At 38.6% G+C, this 12,276-nt stretch overlaps 1 protein-coding gene and 1 pseudogene across 3 annotated transcripts in view; one reads left to right on the forward strand and one right to left on the reverse strand.

Moving 5' to 3' along the window:
* Positions 1-12,276, forward strand: part of ERICH1 (glutamate rich 1) — a 140,568-nt gene that overhangs the window by 37,929 nt on the left and 90,363 nt on the right. The window lies entirely within an intron of this gene.
* On the reverse strand, positions 2,079-3,114 carry LOC143676041 (aurora kinase B pseudogene; annotated as a pseudogene).

Consider the following 12,276-nt stretch of genomic DNA (forward strand, 5'->3'; position numbering starts at 1 on the left):
TAAATACTTTTCACTTCCACATTAAATTTAGATGCATCTTTTCTATTTTTGCAAAATAGCATATTGAAATTTGGCATAGATTATGTTGAATTTATGTATCAACTTATGGAAAAGAGGTATTTTTTAACAATATTGAGCATTTCATTCCATTGACATGATAGATCTCTATTTTTTTAGTAGATCTTCCATAATTTCTCTCAGCACTCTTTTATAGCTTTCAGTATAGAAATCTTTCACATATTTTGTTAGATTTATAATTACATTAGTTTAAATGCTACTATAAATGGTATTTTTTTATTTTCCATTTATTTGTTGCGGTATTTGCAAAGTGATAGATTCTGTTAATTTATTGAGGAACTGCCAAATTGTCTCCCACAGGGGCTGCACCATTTTACATTCCCAACAACACATGAAGTTTCCTATTTATCCACATTCTCGTGAACATTTGTAAATTTCTGTTTTTATTACTAGTAGTAGTAGTAGTAGTAATATTGCCATCCTAGTGTATGTGAAGTGGTATCACAGCTTCTGATTTGCATTTCTCTGGTAATGAATGCCATTGAGCATCATTCCATTTGTTTATTAGCCATTGTATAACTTCCTTGGAGAAATGTCTATTTGAGACCTTTACCTATTTTTAAATTGGGTTGTTTATCTTTTTGTTGTTGAATTGTAGTTCTTTATATGTTCTAAATAGTAAACTCCTGTCAAATATGTAGTTTCTAAATATTTTCTAAATAATATGTAGCCTGTCATTTTACTTTCATGATAAAGTCCTTTGATGCAAAAAAGATTTTTAATTTTAATGAGGGCCGTGTATCTTTTTTTCCTTTTTATTCCTGTGTTTTTGGGTGAATAATCTAAGAACCCATTGCCTAATATAAAGCCCTGAAGATGCTTCCCTGCATTTTTTTCTAAGAGTTTTATTGTTGTGTCTCTTATATTTAGGTCTTTGATCCACTTTGAGTTGATTTTTGTATATGGTGTGAGGTAGTGATCTACCTTCATTCTTTTGCAGATTGAGATCCAATTTCCCCAGTCCCATTTGTTGAAAAGACTATTCTTTCCTCAGTGAGTGATCCTTGCCTTCTTGTAAAAAATCTATTGGGCATAAATGTGAGGATTGATTTTTCAGCTCTCAACTCCATTCCATTGATCTGTGTGTCAGTACATTGTGTTTTGATTATTGTGGTTTCATAATTTTTTTTAATAAAAATAAGAAAATTTATTGATGTACTGTATCACTTTGGTTTAAGAAACAAATACTCAGTAAAAGCAGAAAAAGCATTTGATGTGACTAAAGTCAACAGCCATTCATCATTTAAAAACAACAAGAAAAACACTTTACCAAAGTAGGATAAGAACAGATCTTCCTTAGCCTGTGGAAGGTTACCCACCAATACCCTATAGCAAGACTCATACTTACCAGTCAGACCTTAAGTCAGGAACAAGACAAGGTTACTGTCACCGTGGCTTCTGTTGACTTCTGCCCCTGTGATCCTAACTAGAACAATAAAAGAAACAAAAGACAGCTTCCAGAGTACAACAATGTTCAGTTGCTCCCAGGTCAGCAGAGGGGCAGTGAAAGACCCAGAAGAGGGAAAAACTAGTCAGAGAGATGAGAGAGAGGGCACCACCTAAGAGAAGGTGGGCACATACAGCTGATGATCAAATGTGGCAGGATAGGACTGAGGTTCCCCAGCAGTTCCAGGCCCTGGGAGTCAGAGCAGGGGTAAGAAGATACGGTGGCACGGCGGCAGGGTGGGGGAGGGGGGACAGTTGGGGTAGGAGCTGACCCAGTAGGGCATCAGAGTTGGAGACAGACTGTTACCAGGGGAAGTGATGCCATGCATCCAAGGTGGACAACTCCCCCAGTCTCCTACCCATGGGAACAGCTTGCTCTACAGCCAAGTATCCACCTATAAACATCTACATTTACATTAGAAAAAAGCTTCAGCCTTTATTAAATAAAAAGGAGGTAGAAGACAGATCAGAGAACAGGCCAGGGACCCTACCTTCTTCCTACACATACACAGACATACAAACAGAGAAATGGCCAAGTATAAGGCAAGGATAATTTAGGGGACAGACTGAAAGGAAGAGGGAGGCAGCACCCTCTAAGGGTGGGTCTGTACTCAAGGGTGGGCTGAGACCTGGGCCAGGAACAGCTGTTCTGAGCGGTTAAACTTTAGGAGCTTGGAGATGAGGTCCTGGGCTCCAGTGGGCAACTTCAAGTCCATTTTAATGATATGCCAGTACATCTTGTGGGAAGCACTCCCCAAGGGTGGGTTTCCCACCAGCAGCTCATAGTGCAATATTCCAATGCATCAGAGATCCACTTTCTCATTGTGAGTGCATCCCTCATGTCATCTCCTGGGGCAAGTAGTCCAGGGTACCACACATCATCTTCCTCTTCAGGGAGGGGGCATGCATGGACCAACTAAAGTCAGCAATCTTGAGCTCTGTCTGGAGCCCCAGGAGCAGGTTCTCTGGCTTTTGTCTCTGTGAATCACCTTCTTCCCACGGCATCCACCAACTCCTCCATGATCATGGCTGTTCACTGTTCATTATAAGTGCAACTCTTCTGCAGCTCCTTGAAGAGCTTCCCACAGGGGGCATACATACTCCAGAATCAAGTAGACTTTCTGCTGGTCATAGAAATAGTTGTAGAGACACAGGATGCTGTGATGTTGCAGATGGGCTTGGATCTCTGGATCTCCATCTCCCTGTGCAGCTGGTGCTCATCACCCTCCTTCTCTATCTGAGACTTGAGAAGTAACTTGAGTGCCACCATGGTGAAATGGCTTTTCTTCTCTCGAGCCAAGTATACGTTTCCAAACTTGCCTGTGCCCAGAGAACACCCACTCTCAAAGCTGTCATTTGTGAAGGATCGCATTAAGAAGCTGGGTGTCCCACTGCTGTTGTCCACTATCTTCTGACCAGCTGTAGGCTTGGCATTGGAAGGCTCTAGAATGGCCTTGGAGTGACTCATGAGGACAAGCATGCATGGGGTGGCAGGCTCCTTCCGGAGGCCTTTCTGGGCAGGGTGGTAAGGCCAGCCTGAGCTGTCTGCCAGCAGTAGGGCCAGGGGTGGGCATTCTCCTTCTGGGCCATCCTTGGAGGGAAAGGAGGCAGGGAGCTGCAGTCTGTGGAGCAGCTGCACGTCCAGCCTCCCGCAAACGACTGAAGCTGCCCAAAGTAAGTTTTAAGATCAGGAAGTGTGTGAGTCCTCCAACTTTGTTCTTCTTTTTCAAGAAGGCTTTGGCTATTCAGGGCCCCTTGCTTTTAGGTAAAAATCTGATGATTAGCTTTTCCATTTCTGCAAAGAAGATTATTGGAATTTTCTTTTTTTTTGGCATGGGCAGGCACTGGGAAACAAACCCGGGTCTCCGGCATGGCAGGCGAGAAATCTGCCACTAAGCAACTGTTGCACTGCCCAGTTGTTGGAGTTTTTATTGGGATTCCATTGAATCTGTAAATCACTTTGAGTAGAGTTGACATTTTAACACTATTTAAACTTCCAATCCCTGAACATGGACTGTCCTTCCATGTATTAGATCATCTTTGATTTCTTTTAGCAATATTTATGGTTTTCTGTGTACAAGTCCTTTATATCCTTGGTAAGATTTATTCCTAGATTTTGGTATCTTTCAGTTGCTATGATAAATGGAGTATTTTTCTTGATTTCCCTTTCAATTGTTCATTAATAGTGTATAGAAACACTACTGATTTGGGGGTGTTGATCTTTTACTTTGCCGCTTTGTGAATATGTTTATTAGCTCTAGGAGCTTTACTGTACATTTTTCAGGATTTTCTGTGTATAGGATCTTACCATTTGCAAACAGAGAGTTTTACTTCTTCCTTTTCAACCTACATACCTTTATTTCTTTTCCTTGCCTAATTGTTCTGGTTAGAACTTCCAGGACAATGTTGAATAACAGTGGTGACAGTGAGCATCCTTGTTTTGTTCCTGATCTCAGAAGGAAAGCTTTCAATCCTTCACCGTTAAGTATGATAGCTGTAGGTTTTTCATGTGTATTCTTTATCATATTGAGTAAGTTTCCTTCTATTCCTAGTATTCTAAGTGTTTTTATCAAGGAGTGCTGGATTTTTGAAATGCCTTTTCTACATCAATTGAGATGATCATGTGTTTTTTTTTTTCCCCCTTCATTCTGTTAATGTGTAGAGTATTACATTCATTGATTTTCTTATGTTGACCCACCCTTGAATAAAAAATCCTGCTTGATAATGGTGTATTATCTTTTCATCTACTATTGTATTCTGTTTGCTGGTATTTTCTTAAGGATTTTTGCATCTATATTCATAAGAGATACTGGTTTTAATATTCTTTTCTTGTATTATCTTTATCTGGCTTTTTTATTAGGTTGATGTTGGCCATGTAGAATGCTTCATATATATGTTAGCTGCATATATATTTATAATTGTTATGTTTCTTTTCGTATCTTCAATTTTGTGGAAAAGCTTGAGGAGGATCAGTGTTAATTCTTCTTGCAATGTTGCTAAAAGTCTCCTGTGAAGCCATTTGGCCCTGGGCTTTTCTTTTTTGGGAAGTTTTTTGAATTCTGATTCAATCTCTTTATTACATATTGGTTTTATCAAGGTCTTCTGTTTCTTCTTGAGTCAGTATAGGAAGTTTATGTGTTTCTAGGAATTTGTCCATTTCATCTAGGTTATCTAATTTGTTGGTGTACAGTTGTTATAGTATCCTCTTATATTCCATTTTATTTCAGTGGGGTTGATAGTAATATCCCCCTTTTCTTTTCAGATTTTAGTTATTTGCGTCTTCTGTTTTTTTCATTAATTTAGCAGTTTTATTGATCTTTGGTTTTGTTGACTCCCTCTATATTTTTAATTCTCTATTCATTTATTTCCCCTCTAATCTTTGTTATTTCCTTCCTCCTGTGCTTACTTTGGGTTCAGTTTGCTCTTCTTTTTCTAGTTCTTCTAGTTTTGAGATTAGGTCCTGATTTGAAATCTTTCTTCTTAAAGCATTTAGAGCTATAAATTTCCCTTTGAGCACTGTGTTCGCTAAATCCCATAAGGTTTGGTTTGTTGTATTTTTATTTTCAATTGCCTCAAGAGATTTCTGAATTTCCCTTGTGGTTTCCTCTCTAACCCATTGGTTTTTCAAGGGTACATTGTTGAATTTCCACGTATTTGTTAATCTTTCACTTCTTCCTTAATTATCCTAGTTTTATTCAGTTGTGGTCAGAGAAGACACATGATTTCATTATTTTTTAATTTATTGAGACTTTTTTTGTAACCTAGGATGTGGTCTCTCCTGGAGAATAATCCATGTGTGCTCAAGAAGACTTCTGTTCTGTTTTTTAATGATGAATTATTCTATATATGTCTGATAGGTCTAGTTGGTTTACATTATTGTTCAAGTCTTGTATATCCTTACTTATCTTCTGTCTGAATTTTCTATCCATTATTGAAACTGTGTATTGAAGTTTCCTGCTATTAATATAGAACTGTCTATTTCTCCCTTAAAATCTGTCAGTCTTTGTGTCATGTATATGTTAGGTACATATATAATTATTGCATTTCTTGTTGAATTGATCCCTTTACCATTGTATAATGACTGCCTTTTCCACTTAAAACTGTGTGTATTAGTTTGCAAGCTGCTGGAATGCGATAAACCAGAGATAGAATGGCTTTTAAAAAGAGGAATTTAATAAGGTTACAAGTTTACAGTTCTAAACCTATAAAAATGTCCAAACTAAGGCATCCAGGTAAAGATACCTTAATTCAAGGAAAGTCAGTGGGTTAGGAACACCTCTGTCAGCTGGATAGACATGTGGCTGGCACCTGCTTGTTCCTTGCTCCTAAACTCCATTACTTTTAGCCTGTGGTCCTGTGGGGTTCCTCACTTTCCTTCTCCAGAGCTGGGTTTCATCTCTTGGCTTCCTTTGGCTCTCTCCATGTTCTGGCTTGCTAAAGATCTCATGGCGACATCAGCTGAGCTCCAAGCATCTCCTGACATCTGTGTCTTTGTTCTCCAAGTGTCAGCATCTGTGTCAGCTCTGGGGCTCTGAAGTTTCTGTCAGCTCTGCTGTTTATGAGGTTTCTCCAAATGTTTCCCCTTTTAAAGACTCTGATAAACTAATCAAGACCCACCTGGAATGGGTAGTCACATCTCCATCTAGTCAAAAAGGTCACACCCATAGTCGCCATAGAGATAATCTAATCAAAAGATTCCAATTTACAGTCTTGAAGATCAGGATTAAAAGAAACAGCTGCCCCCACAAGACTGAATCAGGATTAAAACATGGCTTTTCTGGGGCACATAATACTTTCAAGCGGGCACACTGTATTTGACTGTTTTATCTGATATTTGTATAGCTACCCCAGCTCTCTTTTGATTTCTCCTTGTGTGATATATTTTTTCCCATTCTTTCACTTTCAACCTACTGCAACACTTAAAGCAGGCTGCCCTCCTCTATTTTTTCTTACCCTGTTTTCCTTATCTCAAGCTGCTTTTGCTTCTCCATTAAATTCAGGGAGGGGGGCCTGCTGAAGTGGAGTTTTTCAAGTCAGTCTTTTTCAGCCAGAACAAGGCCAGGGACCCACAAAGGGAGTGCTGGCCAACTCCAAGTTGCGCTGGGTGTGGGTTTGGTGGGGGCAGGAAGGGTGGTTGGAGTTTCCACAGCTGCTCAAAGCTGCTCTGTGCCTGTCTAGCAGATATAACACTTCACCTGTCCTCCACAGCTGTGAGGAAGCAAAACATCTTTTAGTCTCTTCCACTGCCTTTTTCCAGAGTGAATTAGGACAGTTGCCCCCCCCCCCCAACCAGGTCCCCAGCCCTCTGAAGTAGTTAATCAAAAGCAGCAGTTGGGCCCCATCCCCCCGGTATGATCTTGGAGAACTAGATTTTTATATCCCTCTCTGGCACCAGCAAACTCCACCAGGAGCTGGACCCCACTGCAGCCTGCTGAAGAATGGGACATGGCAACAGTAACTGCCACATGGAGAGAGGGATTTGCTGATATTATCCACTTTACCAGCCTCTTCTTTCTGCCTTCCCCTGGATGCTGCACAGCGTTCTGCTTTGCTCCAGAATTTCAGAACAGCCGGTTCAGGCAGTTCCAGCCTGTTAATAGTTGTTATGCTGGAAGAACTGATTCCCGAGCTTCCCACTCTGCCGTCTCCACCCAGTGCACCATGAAGGAACTTTCTGAGGTGATAGAAATGTTCTGATTTGGGGATGGTGGTAGTTACACAACTGTACATGTTTCTTTAGAAGCAGCAAACTATACACCTGAAAAATGGTGAATTTTGACTGCTTGTAAATGATACCTTGATAAACCAACATTCCCCACCGTAGTAGTTAGATTCAGGTCTCCGCTTGGCCAGGTGAAGGTGCCTAGTTCCATTGCTGTGGACATGAGCCAATGTCATGTGAACCTCATCTGTTGCTGATTTACATCTGCAGGTGGCTACGAGGCGTGCCTGCCGTAGTGAATGATGTTTGATTTAATTGGCTGGTGCTTAAATGAGAGAGCTTAACATAGCACAGCCCAAGCAGCTCAACATACCTCATCTCAGCCTTTGGAGATGCAGAAAGGAATCACCCCGGGAAAGGTTGTTGGAACCCAGAGGCCTGGAGAGAAGCAGAGATCGCTCTGTGCCTTGCCATGTAAGAAAGAACCTCAGTTGAAAGTTAGCTGCCTTTCCTCTCTGAAGAACTATATGTTAACTGAATAAATCCTCTTTTATTGAAAGCCAATCCATCTCCGGTGTGTTGCATTCCAGCAGCTAGCAAACTAGAACACCCACCACCACCAAAAGGAAAGGAATAGACTTTTAAAATTTCCTCTTGGAAATTTAAAAGTGATAGCAGAAATGATAAAGATGGGGAATATAAAATTGAGGAGGTGCACCTGAAAGTAGTACGTAGGAGAATAATTATATATAAAGCTACATCTTCTCAATAAAAGCCCAACTTCCAAAAAGAAAGAGAAAATGGAAGAGAGGAAATCATCAACATTGTCAAAAACTGAAAATTGAAGAGCATAAGTTTACAAATTCAGGAATTCTTTAGTCACTAGCCAATGGATGAAAATAGACTGACATCAAAGTGGTAGAATTTAAGATGAGTAATAAAGAAGATTTCAGTTTTCTAGAGGAAAGAGACAAGATCACAAACGAAGGACTAGGTGGCACAATGGCATCAAATTTCTCAGTAGTAATACTGAAAAGAGAGTGGAGAAAGCCCCTCCCCCAAACCTACCCCACAAAATTGACTTAACTTGTGATTTGGTAATAATAAGAGTTGAGAAGTACTGCTGAGAGTTTTTCAAGGGCTGCATGGAACACACAGTTTTAGGAGAATCTACTCTAGATCTTCACTTCGTGAAAGTTCTTTTAAAAGAGGACTCAGGTTGTGTGGGATTTGAAGCTTTATGCAATTCTAGAGGTCTCCTTTAAGGAAGAGAAAGCAACAGATTTTCAAATGCAAAAGTAGGTATTGGGTCTTTGCAGGAATCCATGAAAATGAGGAGTTCTGAAGCTTGGTCATCTTCTATTACTCTTTCCTAAATTTGATTTTCCTGAGAACCTGTCTGGGCATCCTGTTTTGTTTTGTTTTCTCAGTGCCACTTTCTTAAACTTTCTTCAACTTTTCTCTCACTTCACAAAAGAAGACCATACCTCTCATTTATCATGACCTTTTGAGATGCATCACCCTTGGATATAGATGCCACTGTGGGGTACCCAACAAAGAAACATTAGATGGGAATATTGCAGGTATGGAGAGAAAGTGAATTGTTCTAATGACTGGGTAACAGATCTCTTTGCAAGTCAGATGACTTCTATTTCTTTGCTTTCAGCAAAATTGAAGTAACTAATTGAGTTATCAGCTAATGGATCATTAAAAGTAATTTTTTTGATGATGGATTTCTCTGATTTTTGTTATGTAATTCAGAAGGAATTCAATGAATCAAGTGACATTTCTATTAAAAACACTTATACGGTCTTCTACTTATTTATGTGATCAAAGATTCTCAGAAATTGCCTCTACAGAAGTGAAAAATAAGAATAGAATTCATGTAGAGCCTTGTCTCATTGCAGCAAAAATAAATATTCTTTCAGGTTTATTAAGAAAACCCCAAATTCCTTTTTTCTCATTAAGAGAGTGACTTCCAATAAAATTTTACTTTTATATTGAACAATTATCAATATTAATAATTGCAATTTTGATCAAGTGCATACTACTTATAATAATTTAGAAAAAATATGTTCTTAGTGTTGTGAAAAATTTAAAAAAAATAAAATTTGATTAGTATAATATGAAAAAAGTCATTATTTTGTGTTAGAGTCCAAGGACAAAAAAGAATGGTATATATTTTTGAATAAACTAGGAACTTGTTTCTATGCTTTAAGTGAATGAAGCTGCATTTCAATTTATTCTGGTATGTAGAATCCTTTAGATACAAATGAAAGAGCGGGTATCGAGTGGGCCGTGGTGACTCAGTGCAGAGTTCTTGCCTACCATGCCAGTGATCTGGATTCGATTCCTGGTGCCTACCCATGTAAAAGAAAAAAAAAAGAGGGGACATTGCAAGTTCATTTTAAAATCTATAATATGGAAAAACTAAGTATTTTATATGGCAGCTTTATAATGTATATGGGGGTTCACAGTTTTAAATCTTTATTTTAGGAAATATATGTATGCTGGCCTAAACAAACAGATAAGCAAAATTGCTAGTGCCATCTGTCAGTAGAGGGCAGAGCTGAGTTGGTTCTGCACTGTTGCTGGAATAGCTTTTTACTGATCCATGAAAAGTGATTAAGTGAAGGAGCACTTATGAATATAATGGAGCTATTTATGAAAATATTGCAGTGTTCTTTTTTGGTAAAAACTGCAGTCAATTTTCAGTTAATATGTGAATAGTATCATGAATCATTGATGATAGTGCAACATATGTCCCTGAACCTTCCTCTCGCCAGATCTTTCGGATCTTAATATCTTGCCATATTTCCTTCATAGTGTTTAAGAAATATAACAATACCAATTTAATTCAAGTCTTTAATACCTTCTCCTAATCCCTTCTTCCATTCCCAGAATTTGATAATTAACATTTTCATGCAGTTTTGTACTTTCTGACATATATGTAAAAATATGTATATGTAAAATTACATAGTATCTGAAGTTTTTTTTACTTTATATTAATCATACTAAAATCTATTTACTTTTAGCTGCTATATAATATGCGCTGTGTGAATTTATTAAAATTTATCCTTTTTTCCATCTTAAGTGATTCAATTTTGATGTTTCTTGGTGAAGTTTTCTTCATATTTCTTTTGCTTGGCATTTGTTGAGCTTTTTGGAGGATCTGTGGGTTTATGATTTTCTGATTTATAATCAACTTTGTCACTGTTCCTTCAATGTTTTTTGCTATTCCCCTTTTCTATCATCTACTTTAGAGACTCCACTTATACATACATTAGGCCACTTGCGGTTGTCCCACAGCTCACTGATGCTGTGTTCACTTCTCTTTTTTTTGCATGGGCAGGCCCTCGGAATCGAGCCTGGGTCTCCAGCAGGCAGGCAAGAACTCTACCTACTGAGCCACCATAGCCCACCCAATTGTTTTTTTTTTTCATTTTCTTTTTCCCTGTGTTTAATTTTATTTCCATAGGACCATTTGAGTGCCCTTATAATATGGCAGCTGGTTTCTTCAAGAGTCAGTGATCAAGAATGCAAGACGGAAGTTACAGATGTGGTTTTTGTTTTTTCTTTTGTTTTGTTTTGTTTTGTTTTGAGTATTTATACATGTATATATAAGGAAAGTATGGTCTAAATATTTACAACATATAGGAAGCCTGAAGATAAGTTTATATAAAGCCAGCCTGCAAAGTATTCAAATGTACAGAAAGGACAGTTCAGTTTCTCAAACTATTCGTGGTTGGATATAGTAGCTCCTTCACTTTCACACATCAGTATTTGATACAAAAAAATTCTTTTGGCAAAACCTGTAATGCAAAGAAAAAGGACAAGTTTCAATTTCAGTCACAAAGTCCACCATCTTTGTGAGCACTCAGATCGCTCTATTTTAGCTGCAACCAGTTCTGAGAAAGACCCACTGTGCTTCATTTCTGTGGAGAGTTCTGACCAGATTTTGGCCAAGTAGTTTTCTCTGATCCAGTTGAAATACAGGGAGCTTAGTAGGGTAATAAAAAGAGCAATAGCCATCTGAGATAAGTGTGCCTGAAAGTTCCAGTTTTTAATCATCCCAATAAAACGACACTTTGAAAATATAAATTCACTTTCACAGCATCCAGCTATATCCAACAGTTTAAATTAATAAAACTGTATTTTCCAAAGCAAAAAGAATCCAAAAGTGAAATATTGGTGAGGATCTCTGAAAATTAAGTACTGAAGGAAAAAGATTAAAACCACTTCCCCACTAATAAATAGTAGGCTTTGTTTGTAACCAGTTATTATCAAAATTGACTAAACAATAGTAAATTATAAGCATGACTTTCTACATGTCAGAGAGCAGGGGCTATTTGTTGGACAAGGCAGTAGGTCACCTATATATAGAAATGACCCTGCTGAGATGCTCTGTTGAACAAGCACATTTCTTCTACTGTTAAAAAGCGTCATAGACAAATTTGTGATTCCAAGAAAATTTTAACAGATGCAGTGCTACTGCAGAAATAAGGATGCTGTTAAAAGAATGGAACCCCTATAGGAACCTGTGTTAGTTTATAAGCTGCTGGAATGCAATATACCAGAACTGGAACAGCTTTTAAAAAGGAGAATTTAATAAGTTGCAAGTTTCCAGTCCTAAGCCTATAAAATTGTCCAAACTAAGACATCCAGGGAAAGATACCTTAATTGAAGGAAGGCCAAATGGTTCAGGAAAACCTCTGTCAGCTGGGTAGTCATGTGGCTGGCATCTGCTGGTCCCTTGCTCCTGGGCTCCATTGCTTTCAGCCTCTGTTCCTGTGGGGGTTCCTTACTTTGCTTCTCCAGGGCTGGCTTTCATCTCTTGGTTTTCCTCGGCTCTCTCCAGGCTCTGGCTTGCTTAACATTGCATGGCAATGTCTGCTGGGCATCTCCAGACATCCATGTCTCTGTTCTCTGCCTGTAAGCTCTGCTCTGAAGTTCTTGTTGGCTCTCTGTCATTTCTGACTCTCTCCAAAATGTTTCCTTTTTAAAAGGATTCCAGTAAACTAATCAAGTCACATCTCCATCTAATCAAAGCTTATACCCGCAATTGGGTGAGTCTTATCTCTGTGGAGCTA

This window comes from Tamandua tetradactyla, chromosome 3 (genome assembly GCF_023851605.1).
Source record: "Tamandua tetradactyla isolate mTamTet1 chromosome 3, mTamTet1.pri, whole genome shotgun sequence".
Taxonomy (NCBI): Eukaryota; Metazoa; Chordata; class Mammalia; order Pilosa; family Myrmecophagidae; genus Tamandua; species Tamandua tetradactyla.